A 24251-nucleotide genomic window follows, 5' to 3' on the forward strand; every position below is an offset into this window, starting at 1 on the left:
AATAAGAATGATAAAGAATTTTTCTAGTTGATTTAAGGATAGCTACACAGAGAGATTCCTAGCACGGTTTCTGTGTACAAATGTGTTACAACCCAAGTTGATTCATCTCTAACTGACCTTTACACTAGCTCCTGATCCCCTTCTCATATTGACCTCTGTCGCTTTAAGGTTTCTGAATTAGTTCCTCTGGAGTGAGGACATCAAATGCTTTCATGTTTTGGGTTTTCTACCTATCCCCATACCTCTCATATATAATCTCTCCTTGTCATGTGATCCAAGTCCAACAGCATTGCTGTATTTGCCCTAGATCCAAGGTCCACATATGAGGAAGAATGAAATCGTATGATTTTTGGTCTTCTGAGCCTGGCTGACCTCGCTCAGAATGAGGTTCTCCAGTTCCATCCATTTACTTGCAGATGGTAAGATTTCATTCTTCTTCATGGCTGAGTAAAATTCCATTGTGTATAAATACCACATTTTCCTAGTCCATTCATCAGTAGTGGGGCATCTTGGCTGTTTCCATAACTTGGCTACTGTGAATAGCACTGCAACAAACTTGGCTGTGCAGTTGCCTCTGGAGTAACCTGTGTTGCATTCCTTTGGGTATATACCCAGTAGTGGGATTGCTGGATCATAGGCAGGTGTATGTTTAGATTTTTAAGAAGCCTCCAAATTTTTTTCCAGAGTGGTTGCACTAGCTTGTATTCCCACCAGCAGTGTACTAGGGTTCCTTTTTCTCTGCATCCTCACCAACACCTGCTGTTGGTGCTGTTTTTGATGATGGATGGGTGAGGTAGAATCTTAGTGTGGTTTTGATTTGCATTTCCTTTATAGCCAGAAATGGTGAGCATTTTTTCATGTGTCTTTTGGCCATTTGAATTTCTTCTTTTGAAAAAGTTCTGTTTAGTTCAGTTGCCCATTTCTTTATTGGTTCATTATTTGAGGAGAGTTTAGTTTCTTAAGTTCCCTGTATATTCTGGTTATCAGTACTTTGATGTATAGCTGGCAAATACTTTCTCCCATTCTGTGTGTGGTCTCTTCAGTTTAGAGATCATTTCTTTTGTTGTGCAGAAGCTTTTTAATTTTATGAAGTTCCATTTGTCCATTCTTTCTTTTAGTTGTTGAGCTGCTGGGGTTCTATTGAGGAAGTCCTTACCTATACTTATTACTTTCAGAGTGTTTCCTGCTCCTTCCTGTACTAACTTCAGAGTTTTGGGTCTGATATTAAGGTCCTTGATCCATTTTGAGTTAATACTAGTACAGGCTGATAAACATGGATCTAGTTTCAGTTTCTTGCAGACAAATAAACACTTTTCCCAGCAACATTTGTTGAAGAGGCTGTCTTTTCTCCATCCTATATTTTTTGGTGCCTATGTCAAAAATAAGGTGAGAATGGCGGTGACGTTTCATATCCAGGTCCTCTATTCTGTTCCACTGGTCTTCCTGTTTGTTTTTGTGCCAGTACCATGTTGTTTTTATTGCTATTGCTTTATAATATTGTTTGAAGTTGGGTATTGTGGTATCTCCAGCATTGTTCTTTTTGCTGAGTATTGCCTACACAGTCTCTTGTATTTCCAAATGAATTTTAGGGTAGATTTTTCAATCTCTGTGATGAAAGTCATTGAGATTTGGATGGGAACTGCATTAAACATGTAGATTGCTTTTAGTAGTCAGCCAATGTTACTATGTTGATTCTACCAATGCATGAGCACAGGAGATCTCTCCATCTTCTGTAGTCTTTCTCAATCTCTTTTTTCAGGTGTTTGTAGTTCTCCTTGTAGAGGTCATTCACATCCTTTGTTATATTTACTCCTAGGTATTTGATTTTTTTTGAGGCTACTGTGAATGGAATTGTTTCCATATACTCCTTTTCAGTTTGTTCATTGTTGGTATATAGAAAAGCTAATGATTTTTGTAAGTTGATTTTGTATCCTGCCTCCTTGTTATAGCTGTTTATGGTGTCTAGGAGTTTTGTGGTAGAGGTTTTTGGGTCTTTAAGGTATAGGATGATATCGGGTGTAAATAAGAATATTTTGACAGTTTCTTTACCTATTTATATGCCTAATTGCTCTGGCTAGAAATTCTAGTACTATGTTGAATAGGAGTGGGGATAGAGGGCACCCTGTCTCATTCCTGATTTTAGGGAAATGGTTTCAGTTTTTCACTGTTAAGTATGATGTTGACTGTAGGTTTGTCATAGATAACCTTTACAATGTTGAGGTGCATTCCTTCTATTCCTAGTTTTCTTAGAGCTTTTATCATGAAGTGGTGTTGGATCTTGTCAAAGGCTTTTTCTGCTTCTATTGAGATGATCAATTAGTCTTTGTCTTTGCTTCTATTAATGTGCTGTATTACATTTATAGACTTGCTTATGTCGAACCACTCCTGCATCCCTTGGATGAAGCTGACTTGCTCATGGTGGATGATCTTTCTGATGTGTTGTAGGATTCAGTTTGCCATATTTTTGGATTTTGCATGAATATTCATTAAGGACATTGGCCTATAGTTTTCCTTTTTGGAGGTGTCTTTTTCTGGTTTTGGGATGAGAGTAATATTTGCTTCATAAAATGTGTTAGGTAGTGTTCTTTCCCTTTCTATTTCGTGGAACAGTTTAAGGAGAGTTAGTATTAGTTCTTCTTTAAATGTCTGATAGAATTCAGCAGAAAATCCATCAGGTCCTGGACTTTTCTTTTTTGGGAGAATCTTTATTGCTGCTTCAATTTCATTTTGTGTTATAGATCTATTTAGGTGATTAGTATCCTCTTGTTTCAGTTGTGGATAATCGTTAATAGTTAGAAATCTGACCATTTCTTCAAAATTTTCAAATTTATTAGAATATAGGGTCTCAAAGTAGTCTCTGATGATTTCCTGGATTTCCATGGTGTTTGTTGTTATCTCCCTTTTCGCATTTCTGATTTTACTGATTTGGATTTTTTCTTTCCTCTTTTTATTCAGGTTTGCCAGGAGTCTGTCAGTCTTGTTTATTTTTTCAAGAACCAGCTTTTTGTTTCATTGATTCTTTGTATTTTATTTTGTTTCTATTTCATAGATTTCAGGCCTTACTTTTATTATTTCTCTCCTGCTTGTTTTCAGATTGGCTTGTTCTTGTTTTCCTAACAGTTTGACATGTAGCATTAGGTCATTGATTTGAGATCTTTCTGACCTTTTAATATATGCACTCATGGCTATAAACTTTCCTCTTAGGATTTCCTTTGCTGTGTCCCATAGGTTCTTGTAGGTCAGGTTTTCATTTTCATTAACTTCCAATAACCTTTTAATTTCCTCTTTTATTTCATCAATGACCCATTCATCATTGAGCAATGTGGTGTTCTGCTCCCAATTGTTTGCATGTTTTTTACTGTTGTTTTAGTTGTTGATTTCTAGTTATAATGCATTGTGATTAGACAGAATGTATGGGATTATTTCTATTTTCTTATATTTGCTGTGGCTTGCTTTGTGCCCTAAGATATGGTCAATTTTTGAAGAAGTTTCCATGAGCTGCTGAGAAGAACGTATCTTGTGCAGAAGTTGGATGAAATATTCTGTAGACATCAGCTAGGTCCATTTGACCTATGGTGTGATTTATTTCCAGAATTATTTTATTGATTTTTTGTTTGGATAGGATATGTTTTTAGGTCCTTCAGAGTATGTTTGTTGAAAATGGATGCATTGATATTGAGTGCATATAGGTTGATAATTCTTATTTCCTTTTGGTGTATTTTCTCTTTTATTAGTATGGAGTGTCCTTCTTTATATTGTTTGATCAATGTAAGTTTGAAGTGTATTTTGTCTGAGATAAGTATTGCTACCCCTGCCTGTTTTCAGGGGCCATTGACTTGGTAAATCTTCTTCCAGCCTTTCACCCTCAGCCAGTGCTTGTTTCTGTCGATGATGAGTCTCCTGTAGGCAGCAGTTTGTTGCATCTTGCTTTATTATCCAGTTTGCTAATTGGTGTCTTTTGATGGGGGAATTAAGTCCATTAACATTCAGTGTTAGTATTGATAGGTATGTGGTGATTCCTGTCATTTAGTTGTCTTTGTTGTTTAAGGGATTGATTGTGTGCAGTGTAACTCTCTACTTTATTGCCTTTTCTTCTCTTATGGTTTGGTACTGCCTGTCCTTTCATGGTTTTGTTGGCTTTCACTCTCTGCATAAAGAATTCCTTGAAGAATCTTTCATAGTGGTGGCTTTGTGGTCATATGCTGTTTTAGTTTCTGCTTATTATGGAAGACTTTTATTGTTCCATCTTTTTTGAATGATAGTTTTGCTGGGTAGAGTATCCTGGGGTTGAAGTTATTTTCATTCAGTGCCTGGAAGAGCTCACTCCATGCTCTTCTTGTTTTTAAAGGTTTCTGTCGAGAAATCCACTGTGATTTTGATGGGTTTATCTTTGTGTGTTATTTGTTTTTTCTCTCTTACAGCCTTCAATATTCTTTCTCTATACTCTGTGCTTTTTGTTTCAATGATAATATGTCATGGGGTAGTTCTATTTTGGTCAAGTCTGTTAGGTGTCATGGAGGCTTCCTGTACCTTAATGGGCATAGTTTTCTTTTGATTTGGGAAATTTTATGTTATTATTTTGTTGAATATATTACAAATTCATTTTGCTTGCACCTCGTCTCCTTCTTAATGCCCATGATTCTCAGGTTTGGTCTTTTGATGGAGTCATTGAATTCTTGCATTTTCTTTTCACAGGACTTGAGTTGTCAGAGTAATAGTTCTTTTCGGATTTTCCTTTAATTACCATTTCATCTTCAAGTTCTGAGATTCTGTCTTCTGCTTGCTCTAGTCTGCTAGAGTGGCCTTCCATTTTGTTTGTATTTCTGTTTCATTCTCTTTTCTGACGTTTTCCATATCATGAGTCACTTTCTCTTTAATATTGTCAATTTTCATCCTTAATAATGTATCTCTTTATTTATGGTGTTTTCTGATTCACTTTGATGTTTATTTAGTGCTCCTATGATTTCATTCATTTCTTTTTGTGTTTTCTCATATTCTTTATTTTTGTTGTCTTGGAATATCTTGAATGTCTCTTGTATGTTTTGGTTGACCATGTCTAGTAACATCTCCGTGAAACTCTCATTGATTACTTGTAGAATTTCTTCTTTCAGGATGTTCTTGAGAGCTTCATTGGGTTGCTTGGTATATTTTATCTTTGCATTGTTGGAGTCTGGATATTGGTATCCACTTTCTTCATTTCCCTCTGAATCCTGTAGTAATTTATTTTTGAGAGGAAAGTGGTTTCCATCCCTTTTTCGTCTTCCCATCTTTCCACTTGGTACTGTTTCTGTCTCTGGTCTATGTGTAATTTATTATCAGCTAACTTACAATAGTAAAACTAACAAAACCAAGAAAGAAGGAGAAAAAAGAAAAAGAAGTAGGAAAAAAAATGGAGAACCAAAGAAATCAACAGGGAGAGCTGGTCTGGTGGACAATAAAACAGCGAACAAGATAAACAAACACTTAAAGAAAAGAAAAAAGAGAAAAAAAAAATCCCTGGTTCAGGAACAGTAGAATTTCAGTCTTACTAGCTGTGTGGTTAATCCTTTAGTATGCAGTCCTGTTTGTCTGTGTCTCCTAGGCAGGTTTGGAACCAGAGGTCTGGTGGTGTTGGAGCCCTCCATGGTGGGTGGTGGGCATTGGCCTGGTAAGACGGAAGCCAGGCAGGCCAGTGGGCAGTGGCCAGGCGAGACTGCAGGATAGAGCCCTGGTAGGCCGTTGAGTGGGCAGTGGCCAGTGGCGGCAGCATGGGGGTGGCGGCCCACCTGTTCTTTCAGTGTATTGTGACGTGGAGAAGTCTTCCATGGGCTAGGGGTTCAGTGTGCTGATGTTTCAGCTCTCCCTTATGCTTTACCTCAGCCAAGTGTGTCCCCAGCATCTCAGCAAGGTCCCTGATCCCCAGAGCTCACACAATCTGCATCTGTGTCCCAGTTGCCATTTTGGATCCTCAGTACCAGTTCAGATTTAGAAATGTAAACTAAATCCCAGCAAGCAATTCTTGGAAATAAAGTTTTCAGAATTCCATACTCCCAAACACAGAAGATAGTACTAATTAATGAGAAGCTGCTTCAAACTTAAATCCTAAATTCACACTCCCAGCACCTTAAACATTCCTCAGGGCCTTATCAATGGTACCAAGTTAAAACATATCTACAAAACTAATTATTGTAACCCAAATATGCATGCTATTCTGTTTCTTATTTCTATTAATAATACCATACCATTTACCCCATACACTTTAGATCTAATTTTGCAATTTTAATTTTCTTCCATTCGTATTCAACTAGTGGCAAAGTCTGATGATTGTGTTATAATTTTGAAGTCTCTTAATATTCACTTCTTTTCCATTTCCTTTGCACCACATTACCTCTTTATTGAACTCAGCCTATTACTATTTAACATAATTACTATCACTTCTCCATTTCTCAAATGGAGAGTTCAATGTCCTTAACATGGCATTCAGGATCATGTATTTGGTTTCCTCTCTATTTCCATACATCTCTCTGATATGCCTTTCGTCTGAGACCATCGCACCTTCACATGCTGTGGTGAATAAAACTGCTGTATTAGGCCTTTTTTTTGTTCATGGTCTGCAGTAGACTTTGAGAATATTTCTTCTTTTTTACCTTGTCTAACACTTATCCCTACTGTTTAATATAATACTCTCATTAGGTTGATCCTACTGCTTCATTCTCAAAGATTCCATTTTAAGCAACTCAAGGTCCCTGGTTTAGCTACAGATGATTTATAGATATCTACAAGGGTACTGAACATTACACTCTCTTACAACTGCTATTTGTTTCCTAACATATGTAACAATTTTACCAGAGCAGAGACAGGCTCTAGAGGACTTGGAGTCTGATATGAAAAGCAGACAAACTCAGGCTTTGAAGTTTGATTACTGTGTAATTACACAACTTTTAAAAATCATTGTTCCTCAACTTTTTCATCTTTGAAATGGTGATGATATTCAATGGATACTTGTAAAAAATCTGTTTATCACAGTGCAAAAAGGTCATGCACGTACACACACATACACACACAAAGACAGACACATATATCTAGATCACAGAAAGGTAGACAATACTCTAGTAAGATTGGCTTCTGTATTGGTTCATACCTAGCAGGACATTTGGCATAGCTTATAGGTTCAAAAGTATTATTTTCACTTGTACAAGTGCCTATTTTATGCTTAAAGTTTTTCAACTTTGACAATTCATTTAGTCATAATTTTTAATGAGGAAAGTGTTTCTTCCTTAAGAAAAACAACAGTCACTTAGTCATATTCAAGCACTGAGAATTTCGTGCAGAAAATGTTTTATATAGAAGTCTTTCTTGGGGAAAGAAGTAAGTATGTTATATAATAAATTCCCATTTGGATGAAAGAAATGTTGATGGGACATGACAATTCATTGAACAAAATATTTTAGACCAAAACTAAATTATTTTTCTACCATTACAAGTAATTTCATGTTTTCTTTTCTTCTACCTTGGACACATGCCTCTGTTTTTATCTCTTAATTCTATTATCATAAATTATGTAGCCTCAGAATAAAAAATAGTCTTAATGTTCATAAAAATGTGGTGAGTTGGCAGAAAATTAACACCCAAAAGAATTCTTTGCCTTAAAATGCTCTACAAATGTTACTACAATTACATTTAGAAATTCAGAAGGTTTATTTCTTCTCACAGAACACTCAGACATGTTGAAATTAAATAAGTTGACAAAGCTAAAGTGTGTTGAACCATCCATACAATAGTGAAGACTGGTTGTTTACATTTGCTATTTAGAATTCATAAACCAAATATGAAGCAATCAGATATTCTTGCTCTCTCTCATTCTTTGTCTTTCTGTTGGTGTCTGTACATACATAATACATATATATTCATACATTTATAAATATAAATACACATATTCACACAAACAAGGCTTTCAATTTTACCAATTCTCAAAATTTATATATTTGTAATATATAATGGGTCTGATACAGCTATATAGATCAGTAAAAGATTATTAAAATGACCCTCCTGGTCTTTTATAGTTCCTAAAATTGGATTTCATGAGTACATTTTCAGTAAATTTTAAGAAGTGTTTAGTATGAGACAAGCATGCTAAGTGGACTAAAATGATAAATAACTCACCCTTAAGATCTCTTAAATTAGTTGTAAGGCAAGAATACATAAATTAATAAAATGTAAAGCAATGTAAGAAGCACTAGAAGATCCTGTACTATAAATTGGAAGATTTGTCATTCATTAGCAAGGGGGCAGTGAGAGTGAGAGGGTGGGGGACAGGGAAAAACTGACCCAAACAATGTATGCACATATGAATAAATGGATAAATAAAAATAATAAAAAATAAACTAATTTTAAAAGAGAAGAGTAGGTAGTCACAGTACTACTATTGGTAGAAAGAGTTGTAGTGGCAGGAAGCAGTGGGAGTGTCGGTGATGCAGCTGTACCCCTTAGATTAAAATTCTATCTATCTCTGCTACTTACACACAAGTGACATTGGGCAAATTTTTAAGCAACTTTGTGATTCATTGTCCATTTCTTTTAATGAGGATACTAATGATAATTATTACATGACTTATTACATATCAAATTTAGTAACTGACATATATCAGGTACTAAAAAAAATTACCAACATCAATATCAGATAACATAGTACTCTATGTAAGCATAATCTTACTTTAACCTAAAAGAAAAATTCATGAATAGTGTATTTTAATTCTAATTTTAAAAAGGAGAAAAATGAGGGTTCAAGAGGAGAAAACTGACCTGCCTAAATTCACATAATGAGGAATTTGGAAACTAGTCATTTCTTCTGGATAGTCATGTTCTGAACCAAGTACTTAGCACAGATGATTGAGTGCAGTTACTGTGGAATTTGGAAAATATCAGTTGGAGGTGGAGTCATTTGGTTGGGAAATGGAAACATTGTATGCAACAGCTAGAAAAAGAGACAAAAGAAATTCATGCCAGGCTAAACACTAACACATGAGAAGTTTGGGAGTTTTAGGACTCAGGAAAAGATTCTGAGCTACTAGTATAAAGAGAAAGAGGACTTAGAGTATGAAAGGTGTAGAGATGTGTCAAATGTAAGTTATATTGAAATTTTATCAAGTTAGAATCAGCTGATCCTAACTTCTGTGAAATTAAAGTGCCCCAACTCTGAGCCTACTGTGCCCAATATTTGAATTTGTCTCTGGGTGACTGTTCATTCTAACACTAGAGATGAAACGTTTGCATATATTTGTAATTGAGGTTACTATAACCCAGCATGGGGTTTACACAAAGGTTCTCCTAGTCCTGTCCCTCTTACATAGTATCAAATTCTCCAAACCAAAGAGGTTCCTGTTTTCAAAAAAAGGTTAACAATGACATAGGAATCATTCAGTAAAAGGATATTTATAAAATATGATGTTTCTTTCCACCATAAAATGAATGAAGTATGTCTACCATGAAGTTACATTAATTTTCACCAGTATCAGTAGATTGAGCTCTGATCTGTTGCTTTTGTACCTGCACTTAGCTTGAAGGCATTTAGCTTTCCCATTTTCACAAGCTGAATTTAATTGTTTAAATGGTTATCCTAAACATTTCACTGACTTTCTATTATTCTTTGGCAATCCACCATCACAAAAATGAGATTTTACCCATGTTACCTTCTACAAAGCACTACAAAAAACAACTGCTTGTAGCATTTTTCAGGTTGTTTGACTCATATGAAGTTACTTCCCAAACCATAAAACTTAGCCGATCTTATTTTGTTTTTTTTCTTTCACAATTCCTTTATTTAGGTTTCCTGTATGCAAATTTTTACATACAGAAAAAAGTTCTTTTACATTTTAGAAAGTAGTTTTCCTTTTTCATCTTTACTATTAATTTTTATACTTGGAATTAACTCTACAGTAATAGTAGTACATGTTTAATATTCATGGTTTAGTCAACTGCACATACATGATTAAATGAAACATAGCTGAAAACATAGCTATGAAAACATAGCTGATAGGTATACTAACAAGATACACTCAAATTGCCTTTGTGACAGTGCATGGATAATTTGCATTGACTTTGCAGCTTTATATTCTCCCTGGTAATTAACACATTTTATATCTACAATATATCCCAGTTTGTTACCTATCATATCTTGTAGACTGATCATGTCATCAAAAATCTAAGTACCAGACAGAAGTTAAAGAGTAAAAGAAATGATTGTACTTTTAAGATGGCATTGATTTTTTCTCCCAATACCACATTTTATGAATGTATGGGATACTTTTTACACATTAAAAAAGTGATCTAGACCTTGGAGAAATAATGTAATTGGTTAATTTTTATATTTTCAAAAACAAACTCAAAACCATAAAATATTCACCAAGTTCTTTCTCAAATTAGATGGATCTCTACCTGAGAGAGTTTCATTAATGCATCGCCAACCAAAAATAGTGCCTGGGATATAGTAGATGCTCAATAAATATTCACTTCATGAAAGAATGAACATCTATTCTGGTATCTCAGTCAACATCAACTTCTTTTTAAATTCTACTTTCAGTTGTAGCATATTATTATCCTAAAATTAGTAATTATTATAAACATAATTATATCAGTTCACACATTCTTTCATTATTTCAACACCGATGGGAGAAAACTCCATTCCTCCCCATCCTACTGCAAATTAGCAAAATAGAAATGCAGAATTGTGATCAAAACAGGTAGTGACTGAAATTCATCACATTTTATTTTAATAAAATATAAATATAATTTAGCTGACATGTTACAAAGGGCAGAATGTGCCTTATCTGTCACTTTTTTTCAGTCATTCTTTCAACAGTTATTGTGGCACATTATACATCAAGAATTATATGAACTTGTCCATTAACAGCTGATGAAATTAAAATAAAATGTCACACTACTTTGCTTGGCATTTCCTCTGTAAAGAGATTGTAAAACAACATTTAAAATAGTCGAGTAGAAATAATTATGAGAAAAATTAGAAACCAATATTAAACATAATTAATGAAAATATGCCAGTTGGACATAAGGTACAACCTAGAATTTTTGAACTAGAAAGTGAGAAATGACTTAATAAGTCAACAAGGACAATCACCAAGTACAGCATAGACAAGAGAGATTCTTAATCTCATGGAAGCATTCAGGAGACACTCTTATCTTCTTTATTCTTACATGAAAAGAAGGCTATCTGGAAATTTAAAGTATCCAGATTTAAATCCACTGGATTAGAAAGATTGAGCTATGGGCACCTAAAAATGTAATGCTTCATCATAAAACATATTAGATGAGTTTCAGGAGATGAATATGCCAAACTAAAGTACTCTGGTCTTGCTTCATTCTGCATTTTAATATCAAATGGTTCTTTGTTCTGTAATGGTTAACAATGTCACGTTAGCTATAAAAGCATAGTGCAAACTGATGGAATGAGTTAAACCTACAAGAATATGTTAAAAATGTGAAACCATAGCATATAAGACACAAAAACTCAGAATTCTTATATCAGAAGTCATTTTCATCATACAGAGTAAACTCTGAACAAAACATGCTTTAATTTCAAATGAAAAAGTTCAGTTAATTGCAAAGTTGGCTTCCATCCCATGCCCTAAAGTACCAGGCCAACCTGTGAAATTGACTCAAGGTTTTGAGTTTAATTTTAATTTCTCTCTCTCTCTTTATCAATAAACCCCACGATTTGTACTTTCTGATGAGAGAGGGTGAGATTAACAGTGGCTCATTTCATCCAACAGTGACATCTGCTGTCCATTCGTGAGGCTTACAGAGACTCCTGAGAAACTGGCATTCTGAAGTGCTAGAGATAATATGGTACCTATATAGGTCAAGTTCATATCACAGAAAAGTACTAAGAAATGAGAAGAGAAATGTAAACTGCTGAAGTGGTTGGTCTTTGATGTTTCCACAGAAAAACATCCTGAATTGCTTTATATTTTTTAAAAGTTGTAGTACATGTATTTTTGCATATTATTATATTCAAGCTAAAACAGAGAGCAAACTATATTTTCTAAAAAGAGGTAGGTGTAGAAGCACAAGGATTTACGATAAATTTAAATACTGCTTTTCTATTATTTCAACAAATTCAAAGATCTGCATATTTCCATGGCTGAAACTTAGTTCTGGGTCATCTTCTCTAGAAGGAAAAACAAGCAAACAACCTCCCCTGCTCCCTGCAAACTGTAAACATTATTTTCATCGAAAACATCATACAAAGAAAGATTCTTAACCTTAAATTTTATCACATGCTGTCACAAACAGTAGGGAATTGAGAAAGGTATTGGGAACAAAAACTAAGAGAGAAGTGCTTCTAGTAGTAGTGGAACATTAGAAATCCAGGAACAAATAAATATATGAACCTAAGAAGAAAACTCCACCCATAGTCAGAAATGGTGGACGAAGTTAGTTGCTACCAGTGCATGATTCTCCAGAGAGGAAAAGGAAAAAAATAACCCCCAAATGCTCTTTTTGGCCCAGAGGTGGGAAACCACAAAAAATACCTACAAAATATGACTTCTAAAGGTGAGGTTATCCCTTTGGAAGACATAGGTTGTACTACTTACAGGCAGGGTGGTGACAAACAGGGAAGCTTACAGCATGAGACGGAAGTTATCCTGAACCTTCTTTGACTCTGGAAATCAGAACATCAGTGTCTTCACCTTATTCTAAAAATGAGTCAACAACCACATGGAAATGCCTGAGCCATGAGGCTGGGGAAACCTCTGTAGTCTCCTTTCCTTTTCATATAGGAAAATCCTTCTCTTATGTGGTTAAAGAAATTCAGTGTTCATGTATAAGAAACACTAAAGGAGATTGTTGACCATCCATATAAATTTACTAGAAATATGTGGTTATGAAACAGATGAAAAGAGAAATGAATGTTCACGTATTCCAACATAAAATTTCAGAATGTAGTAAAACATAAAGAGACCATGCAGTGACATATAAGATCTTGGAAAAGAGAGAGCCAATAAGTGAAATATAAAGTGGTAAAATTAATGAACAAAAGTAAGATTTAAAGACAAAAATCATTTTCAAAAGCTAAATTATAAAGACAAGGAAAATTGAATATCAAAGAATGTAAGAACTATTAAGGGAATAAGTGAGAGAAGACAAAATAAATCCTCTTCTCTTCCAAAAATCAGAAATTAAAAATAAAATAAAAAATTTAAAAGGTAGGCCATAATAGATATATAAATATACATATATATATATTTGTATATGTAGTCATATGTATAATATTGTATACATATATATTATCAGAATACTCATCAAACACTCAATATCTTTGTATAATAACTGGACCTTAAAGACTAAGAAAATATTTGGGAGTTTAAGCAAAAAGTACAAGTCACTTCTAAGAAAAACCTGGCATCCATTTTCTACAGTAGTACCAGAAGACAGGAAAGTTAGTCAAGAAGAGACAGATGAAGCCAAAAATTCTATCTTTATCCTCACAAGATATCTATCCATTATAAGACCTATATCCCATAAATTCAGGGAACACTGTTACTGCAAGTGCCTCTAGAGGATTCTAGCAGAAAACACACCTTAGTCAATCTAGTCCTGAGTAGGTAAAATACTACAAGAAAGACAAGAAATATGCATCACATGAATTCACCTGTAGAGTCTAGGTAAGTATGATATACAAATCTTTTTAAAACATATTTTACTAAAAACTCTAAAAATTTACAATAGTGCAAGTATAAAAATTAGGTAAGATAATGAAAGAAAGTGGAAAGTAGGGATTAGTTCCCGATTGTTTTATCTGTAATAGCTGAAAGTGAAGCTGTTTTAAAACTCACAAGTCACACATAATGATATAAAGACATCAAATAGTATAAACATACATGTTAACAAATACCTTTTTACAAAAATCAAGTAGCAAACAGCAGTGGAGTAATTAAAAATAGCACGGAGTCTAATTTTATTGTCACTATAGTGGAGAATATTAGATACTATCTGAAAAATAGGAGGAAATGTAAATGTGGGTAAAATTATAGAAATAGTAGCTAAAATATGTTTCTCCAATACATTACAGGCTCATGCCTGCAATCCTAGCTACTCAGTAGGCAGAGATCAGGAGGATCGCAATTCGAAGCCTGTCAAGGCAAACAGTTCATAAGACCCCACTTGAAAACCCCTTTCCAAATAAGGGGCTGGTGGAGTGGCTCAAAGTATAGGCCCTGAGTTCAAGTGTAGGCCCCAGTACTGTAAAAATAAATAAATAGGTGATAGTTTTAATAATATAAATTATTTTTTATTAGCAAGCAATACTCAAATTTGTGACATATATATATATGAAATGCACCAAAAACAAGGTGATGCATATGTGTTAAAAACAGTTGATCAGTTCAAACAAATTATAAGTCTATTTTTGTGTGATCTTGTTATTTGCTATGCTTTTTATTATCTTTAAAGTATTTTTCAGAAATTTTTATACAACTTATTTTATGGGCTAGCGACATGACTCAAGCAGTAGAGTACCTGCCTTGAAAGTGTAAAGCCCTAAATTCAAATTCCAGTACTGCCAAAAAAAAGAAAAACCCTTTATGTTACTTTGATAATTCTAACCTCCTAATTCTGTTTCATTTTGTTTCTGCTATTTCTATTATAATGTGTATGGTTTCTTTTGTCTTTGTCCATTTTGTTGTTGTTGTTATTGGTTATGTTTTGTCATTTGTCTTTTGTTTTGTTTTTAGTTTTGGATTAAGAGACATACAACAGAAAGTCACAGCAATGGGGGGCACCTTTCCAAGTTTACACTACCCTCATACTCCTTCTTGTTTTGTTTACTTTTTAGTTTCTTATGTTAATTGTTTATTGCAGTTTTAAGCTTCTAATTGATTCAATGTGAAGAATGGGCTATAGGTAGTTTACTCAGCAACACAGCACCAGAAATCTATCTCATTTTTTAAAAAAAGTTATTTCCTACTTCTACAAGGAATGAACAGTGAGAGTCATAAATTATCCATGACATAGGAAAATCATTTAAAATATAAGTCTCTGTTTCAGCTAACACAGAAAAGATATGGTTGAAAGAACAAGAAAGTTGACAGTAAAGGACTATGGAAAGGTGCCTCAACAAATAATATAATCCATCCTACTTTCAAGAGGGTAAAATGTGTATTCCTGAAACTTCAAACAGGCATGACTCTCACCTCAGTTAATCTATAAAAATTGAGTCAGCAACAACTTGTGATAAACCATATCAAAAACAGATGACAGATGAAATGTCATTAAGAGAATGAGTAGCTATCCATCATTCAGTAAAAATTCATCCATCACCAATGTACCAAACTCAATTCTATCTTATAACTAGGCACATGCTATGCTGAAAACTGTCAACTTTCAATGATCTAAAACTTCTCTTCCATGACCACGTGATAGCATTCAAAGAAAGAATACAGAAAGTTCATGGATGATCAGAAAAAAGACTTCAGTGGAATTATGAATTTTCATCAAAAATGCCAGAATAATAAGGTACACTACATAATGTAGAACACATTCAATGGATCTAATCTGATGCCAAGACATTCTCTTAAGCAAGTACCTTATTTCATATGTAATTATACATTTCATACCAGCATATATATTTTCAAGTGAAGTAAATCAAGCAGAAATGAGTCCTACACATATGTTGATTTTAATCATTGTCTCAAGTTCAATATTAGTAGCATTCATAATTATGGTAGATGAATGGGGATTAAAGCATGTCAGAAAACAGACATTCCCACATAGAGATGTTAAATCTAATTAATCATTATCAAATGACAGAGCTTCTATTTATTTTTATTCCCTATTAATTAATGAGGTTTATCTAATAATTATGCAGCTAGATATTGTTAGTGTCCCTATGAAAATCTTAAACACAATTTTTGCTAGACATGTGTTTGGATAGTTAATGAAAATTTTAATGTAGAATTATGAATTGTAGTTAACACTTTATTAAAGATATTGATTTGTTTAGTGTATGATTCAGATGCTTAACTTGAGCAACAGTCCACCATATGGCAACAATTCATTATTTTCCTTGAAATTACATGTCTACCTACACACACACCAGTATATCATGATCAAAATCATTACATAAATACATATATGGGGATATATATATATATATTTAAAGAGAGTGAGAGAGGTTCCCAACTACTATACTTTTTTCTTAAATTTCCACCTCAAATAAATGGGAATTTTTTTCCTGTAATATATTGCATATTAAAAATGAACTGTGTTTTTATTGATTTTGAAAGCAACACTTCCAAGTATGAAAGTAATAGCTTTTTGATTGATTCAGTCAGGATGAGTTAGATGTTGAGAACAGAGGGAGAATTAATCAGAAAGGGTTTGATATAAGAGCTGTTCATAGTATAGATTTCTATTTTTTGTGTCATTGTTCTCTTGTTAGAGACCTGATGAACTGTTTGCACCAGGTTGAATGATAAAATGACTCTAACTAGAAAGGAAGTGAGTAAAAGCACATAAGAATGAAATCTATTCTGCAATTAAAGGTAGAGACGAAGATTCACCTCACAGAATTCTGAGTAGAAATTGTATCTATTTTTAGCCATGTGACTACTTATAGTGAGTCAAAGGATACATAAACAGCATTGAGAAAACTTCTGAAGATCTAATGTACTGAACTGTGTACTTGAAAGTATCTAAAAAGTAGATTTTAACTTTTCTTACTACCACATAAGTAAATGAATACATGAAAATAATTATGAAAAGTGATAGATACGTTAGTTAGCTTGAGAGCTTGAAAGTGGTAATCATTTCACCGTGTATGAATATCAAAACATAAAGAAGTATGCTTTACATATGTAAAATTCCTATTATCAATGTTACTTCAATAAAACAGAATGAAGGAAAGAATATAATTTTGCTTTGCTTTACCAAACAGAGGTTCTAGAAAATGCACACGTAAATTACATTTATTGCCAATCAAGTTATAAACAAATATGACTTTTGACTTTGACATTGAAATTTATTTTCTTTCTTCAAGTGATTCAGGAAACATGTATCAAGGGTCCAGTAAGAGCTAGACATTGGACACTAGACATAAACCTGTATAAAATGTGATCCCTCCACATACATTAAAATCTGAGCCAATGTGGTAGTCTATGACAACTGTGATCTTGAGGTTTATGCAGGTGTAATGATTTCAGTCCCCTTAAAGGCTAAAAGGAAGGGAATGTTGCACTAAAAAGCAAAACTCTAAAGTGAGAGGACCTAGGGTCTACTTCTCAGAAACATTAAAGTAACCAGTGATTCAATAGCATGTTTGGGAGGGGAAGTTTAAAGACAGACCAATGACTGAAGGCAAATAAATGACTGAAAGAATGTTGGATTGATATTTTGGAGAGAATTTAATATGTCAGAAATAATAAGGGGATGTCATGTGGAGGTGGGTGATTTACCTCAGCCTAAAAAAGAGCTCACACAATGTTCTTCCATGAAGGAGAAAGAAAGAGCATGGAACCCAAAATATTCCTACCATCTCTACTCTGTATAGTTTCAGGATTTTCTTTCAGACTTCTTGGCATCCTAGGTTTAGTTGTATTAATCCAGGAAAGATTTTCCAGGTAGGGACAAAATTGGATCCAGGGGTTGAGAATTTTTCAAAAACTATCAAACTGTTAGACCATGGTATCTAAGCTGGATGAAAACAATTGTCCTTATAAGCTTTAAGGGATTGGAGGTCTAACAGGGACAAAATGAAATGTAGTGGAACTGACAGGGTAAAAGAGCTGTAAAGAGGATACAAAGGTTATGGGTTGATGATTTCAGTGGTAGAATATGACTGGTATCCTTGCCTCATGTGATTCTTCAGTCCCATCTCCACCGATCCCTTCTTCACCCCAGTGCCAAAACCTTGGTTGGTGCCCTCATCGTGTCATATGTGGCCCTTTCACTAGAATCTTCCAGAGACTGTTGGTCTCTAATTTCACTTCCCTTTTGATATCCCAGAGCAAACTTTTTAAAGTATAAAACTATTGAAACTACTTCCCTAATTAAATTTACATTAAAAATAGCAAAGTAAATGTAATGCCAGAATAACTATAAACATCTAACTCAAAAGGATGTTTAAAGAATAAGAAGAGTTAATTTTTAAGATGCTTACCATGGTGTCTGGCACAGAGGTTCACCCTTTGTTGTGTTATGAATGACAGAATGAATACAACCTAGTGATTCACATATAGGGAGGTAAAAAATTTTTTTTATGAGGCAGCTTTCAGTTCATCAATGTGGTGAATTTTAAATTTTCTATTAGATTAATAAAAATAGGTAGAAAGATTAGGTAGGTTAAATAGGTGGGTAGATAAAATCTCAAATCAAGTTAGTTTGTAAAAAATGATAAAATAGATAAATTTCACTTGTATCTGATGGCATTCCTTACTAGATACTTTTTTATAATTTTTTCCTCTCATTCACTTAGTTCTTACACAGATATATTGATAGACACTATCAGAAAAACAAGAACTAAAAGCAGAGATTTTTCTAACAGTGATATTTTACTCTAGTATTTCTTTTTTAAACATTTTATTAGCATATACTAGTTGTATAGGGGCTTTCATTGTTATATTTCATGTACGTGTACAGTGTACCTTGGCTAGATTCATTCTCTCCATCGTTCTCCCTCACCTTTCCCTCTCCCTACTTAAAACAATTTCAACATGTTTCATTGTTCTATTTGCATACAAGTACATAAAGAACATGGACCATATTCACCTCTCTACTCACCTTCGCCCCAACAGGACCTATTTTACACTATGATCATTTTTATAAGTGTGTATTCAGTGTTTAAAGGGGTTTTCCCATAGTATTTCACACCTGAATACATTGTACTTTAATCAGATTAACCCCTCATAACACACTCCCTTACCCTTTCCCACTTACTCCCTATTATTGAACAACTTTCAGTAAGTTTCCTTGTGCCTTCATCCTACAGAGATGAAATTTATTTCAATATTATTCACTATCATTCTCTTTTCCTCTCCTTCTTCTCTCTAGTCCCCTCAAACAGTCCCACTATTACAAGCATGCCATATAAATCATATATATGTATATGCATATATTATCACATTTGTATTTGTGTATACATTTATCTTTTGGGTCTATCTTCCACATGACAGAAAACATGTGACCTTCATCTTTCTGAGTCTGGCTTATTTCACTCAACATGATGATCTCCAGTGCCATCCATTTACCTGCAAATGGTATAATTGCATTCTTCTTTATGGCTGAATAATAGTCCATTGCATATATATCACCACATTTTTTTAATTCATTCATCGGTCGTGGTGCATCTGGTCTATTTCGATAGCTTGGATATTGTGAGTAGTGCTGCAATACACATGGGTGTGCAAGTGTCTCTATGCATCCTGACTTACATCCTTTTGGATATGTGCCCAGAAGTGGTATTGCTAAATCATATGATAGTTCTATTTTACTTTTTAGAGGCACCTTCATATCGCATTATAGAGTGGTCTTACTAATTTACATTCCTGCCAACAGTGTAAGTATTCCTCTTGCCCCACATTCTTGCCAACATTGGTTGTTGTTTGTGTTCTTTTTCATAACCATACAATAGTTGTACCGGTGTGTTAACTCCCACACTTCTTAGACAAATTCCAGCAAGTTTCATTACTCTCTTTTCATACATGAATACAAAATATATCTGCCATATTCATCCTCCTTTAGTCTTTCTTTATACCCTCTCCCCTCTCATTGGTACCCACCCACAGAAAAGACTTGTTTTACCTTCCCATCTTTCATTTTTTTAAGTGTTTGTATTCTGCATGATAACCATTCTGAGTGGAATGATTTGAAATCTTAATGTCGTCCTGGTGTGTGTTTCCTTTATGACCAGGGATACTGAGGATTTCTTCATGTGTGTATTGGCCATTTGTATTTCTTCCCTTAAATGTGGTCTGTTCAGTTCATTTTCTCATTTATTAATTGGGTGGTTTGATGAATCTTTGGGAGTTTCGATTTTTGAGCTACCTGTATATCTGGTTAACTAATGCCTTGTCAGATGTATTAGTATTGCATTAATACTAATCAAAGGGGTAAGCTGTGACAGGAACTATGTTTTGGCATATTTACAAAAACTGAACACAATTAATCTTTTTCACTGTTACTAGGGAAACAAACTATTACTGTAAGAATACTTTACATTATTGTTAAACATTTTACTTCTTTCAGTCAATGTATAAGAATAATTAGGTATTTAATTTTATATGACCACTCTAACATGTCTACATCTGTAAATTTTATAGCAAACAGTAATTAGGCGTCAAGCAGTACATGGGTAGATAAAATATACCATGGAAGAATGGTTATTTTTCTTAAAGAAAAAATGGGATGATTACAACTTTACTTTCTATCCCTGAGTCTTCTGGGTATAGGAAGCTCTTTAAACATTGGCCAGTAGGCAATGGTCTTGACTTCTATTCTGTAAGCTGGCACAGTAACACTAGAGCTCCTAGGTGTAAGGAACCTATCTTAGGAGAAATCCCTGATTTCTAGGTTGCAGCAAATTCCAACTGAGCTTGTGTCAGAAGTATCTAAAAATTCCTACTGTAGTTCAAAGGGTCTCAGGAGTTCTCAGTTCATAAAATATCCTTCAAATGCAAATAGATACCTGTCCAATATAAGGGAGTAGGTTTTATGTACTTATTGGTAATTAATTCATTCTCTCATACTGCAGGAAAATGAAAGGTGCTTAACTTTAGGATTCCAAAAATAACAAAATGCCCAAATTACTCTGAGTCATAGCTATTTCCTGACTGTAGGATTACCTCTCTAGACTTCACTTATATTTGTTTGTCTTGATCAGTTTCAATAAGCCTACATAGGATTCAGAAATGAAATCAGAAATTGAACCTAGTGTGTCTGTATATCAACTCTTAGAAAATACATTTTCTCTCTCCTAATGTGTCTTTCAAAATAAGTCTAGCTATATTTTTGTAAAACCTTGTGTGAAGAAATACAATCTGGAGAAAGTATCTGTAACCTTCATCTCTAGCCACATGAGTCAATAGATCATGATGACAGCTCTTCAAGCACATAAAAAGATCAATATTAAGGCATTTTCCTGTAGAGATTCCAACATCATGCCATAGATTTTTAACTTGGCCAGTTTCTGATCTTCAACTTGCTCTTTTATAGCTAACTCTACTCACAAACTGCACATTAAAAAAATAGGCCTTTATTTTCCAAGTTATTTTTAACATTTTGTCCAAAAAGGACTCCTCTCTCATCAAGGAAAATGTGCTTATTTTAATTAAGGTAAGTACACTTGAATGAAAATATCTCAGAAGAAAGTATCTACTCATCCAGCCAGCACTTTCATGTGATGTGGTCTTCACATGCTAGTTGACCCAACTGTCTGTATCTGCTAACACATATGGGTGTGACAAAATTGTGATGAACAAAAATTTGTAATTTAAGTTAGAAAAGATAAGGTGTACAATATTTCTTCTGTTTCAGGTATATGTGGGTAGAAACTCAAGCAACAAATAAATGACAATGCATCCACATCTGCTTAATAGAAAACACTGTGTGATTCAGTTCTCTACTACTATGCTTATAAATTGTCAGCCACACAGAAAGAGCTGCCTTGTAGTAGCTACATTTGCATAATTTTGAGAGTCTTGGTGATAGCCAGAGCAGAATAGACTATTGCTTTGGAAAATGTCAATACTGCAGTGAAATTCACTCCAAGGTTGCTAAGTAGAAGACTCTCGAAGCCTCATCAGGGAAGTAAGAAGACTCAAGTAAATTGATTCTCATGCTTCAGTTCGCTCCCATCTGTCTATTTTCTAAGAACCTGAGCCAATTTAACAGAGATATCTATGGCATTTTTTGTGACACAGGAGCAAAAAAAAAAATCTAGAAAAATATGATAATGAAATGTGATTTTACTTTCTATAGAAATTGGGACATGCTGGGTATACACCTTTATGTGGCACACTCAACTATAAGACTGCATTCTTTAAGTAAAACAAAAACAACCATATTTTGGTTATAAGGTTCTTTAACCGAAGCTAGATTTCTGTGGCAAAAATAAATGCTTTGCAGCCATCAAAACCTGTTTCCTATTCCTCCTGAACATCTAGTGAGACTCATTTTCCCATGCCCGCTTGTACGTAGGTGCCCATGCTGTACTTGTTTGGCAGTGGCAAATGTGCAGAAATGATGCAGTTGATTTCATTAAAACCTACTGTGATATCCAGCTTTCCAAGGTCTTGTCCAACAGGTAAATGAAGAGGACTCTAGTAATGTAAAGAGGGAGGGTGAAAGAAGCCTGAATCCTTGAATGATTTTCGTGGAGGCTTTTATGACCTATCTTCATTAACTGGCATCGTGAGACGAAGAATTATTATGCTAAGCCAAAGAGATTTAGATGTTACTTATTATAGTAATTTGTTTGTCCTCATTAAAACTATTATTATTGTGACTAAAATATGTGTATCTTGATAACCAAACTCTGTTGATTTAGGGAAGAGGAAGTAAGAGTAGGAAAGAGGGAGATGCTATTTCAAAACTATGTGAAGAAATATTTATAAAGAACTTAGAGCAGTTCTTTGAACATTTTAATCACAATATAAGTATTTTTAGACTGATAATAGAAAGTTAGATAAGAGTAATTTTATTCAGTTTCTGGAGCTGAAAAACTTAAAGTCACCTGAATATTTGCCTGTCCTCCTGTTTCTTTGCAGAGCCTCAACTTCATGTAAGTGGACATTGAACGTTGGATTTCTTCCACAATCCTCAGTCCTAGACTGAATTCTTTTCATTTTTTATTACTTTTCCTAGATAACTTCATCCACATCTACAAGACCAATTTTCTCTACTGATTTGTGATGCTATTGTTTCTATTTCTAATTCTGACATATTTTGAAGTCAAAATACAGATCAGTCCTATATTTCACATTAACTCTCAGAAAATATTCCCATCTTAACGTATCTAAGAGTAAATAAATGTTTCTCCTCATATATTAGTTCTGCAAAATAATTTCTATCTTGGGAAATTCAAAGGGAAAAACCTAGAATCTGTTCCTTGAACCACATGTCTTAGTCTGTTCAGTCTATTACAAAATTGTATAAACTAGGTGGTTTACAAACAAAAGAAATTTATTTTCCACAGTTCTGGACATGAGAAACTTAAAACAAAGGGACCAGCAGATTTGATGTCTGGTGAGAGCAACATCCTGCTTCATAGACTGCACCCCACTGCTGTGTCCTTACATGGTAGAAGGGACTAGGCTTCTCTCTGGGGTTCATTTTTAAGGACACTGATTTCAGTCATGAGAACTTTGCCCTCATGGTTTAATCACACCTCTAAGACCCTATCTCCACATACCATCATCTTGGGGGTTAGGATTTCAACATACAGATTTGAGGAACGGGGAACACAAACACTTGTACCCTGGTACCATAATACCTCACTCTCCTCAGAGTCAAATGACCTGCCATTCACAGAGAGTTACGTCTTACATGGTTCGCATATCCTTCTTTGCTTTCTTTTTGAACTGTCCTAGTCCACAGTACTGTTATGCACTGCTGCTAGAGTCCATTCATGATTCTCCCACATCTGTTTAGCCTTCGTTCAGTCACTTACCTATTACAGGGCACTGTGTGGTCCCACACTTGTCGACTTCCAGTATTTTTCTTCACTTGCTCTCCAAACTCAGTCACGCTGATTTTCTTTCAATCTTTCATGTTCCAAATTTATTCTTACCACATGTGATACACATTTTTCTCTCGTTCTCTCTCTCTCTCTCTCTCTTTCTCTCTCTCTCGCTCTGTCATCCAGTATCCTCACACTGTGACACTCTTTTTCTTGTCTAGTAAACTCCTAATTATCTTTCAGATATCTGGATAACCTCCTCAGTAAGTTTTATCCTGACAACATCATGTCCCCTTCTTTAATATCATATGACCAAGCTCTAATTATACATATTATTTTGGTTCATAACCATCACTCCTACTAAACTAAGCTTCATGAGGAAAAGCTGTGTCTCCATCTTCTAACCTTGAATTTCTAGCAACATTTGCCAAAGAAATGTACAATATATTTTTTTCTGAAACAAATTAATGTGGGGAGAAGGGTGTGACAATTTGTTTCTTATTTGGGGAAAGACACACCAATAATACTTAGAATAGAAAATGGTGAATGAATAATTCAGAAATAAAAAGGTTTGAGACAGTGAAGA

At 34.3% G+C, this 24251-nt stretch overlaps 1 protein-coding gene across 3 annotated transcripts in view; it reads right to left on the reverse strand.

Moving 5' to 3' along the window:
* Window positions 1-24251, reverse strand: part of Gpc5 (glypican 5) — a 1368088-nt gene that overhangs the window by 854962 nt on the left and 488875 nt on the right. The gene's annotated exons all lie outside the window — the stretch shown is intronic.

Source organism: Castor canadensis, chromosome 10 (assembly GCF_047511655.1).
Source record: "Castor canadensis chromosome 10, mCasCan1.hap1v2, whole genome shotgun sequence".
NCBI classification, from domain to species: Eukaryota; Metazoa; Chordata; class Mammalia; order Rodentia; family Castoridae; genus Castor; species Castor canadensis.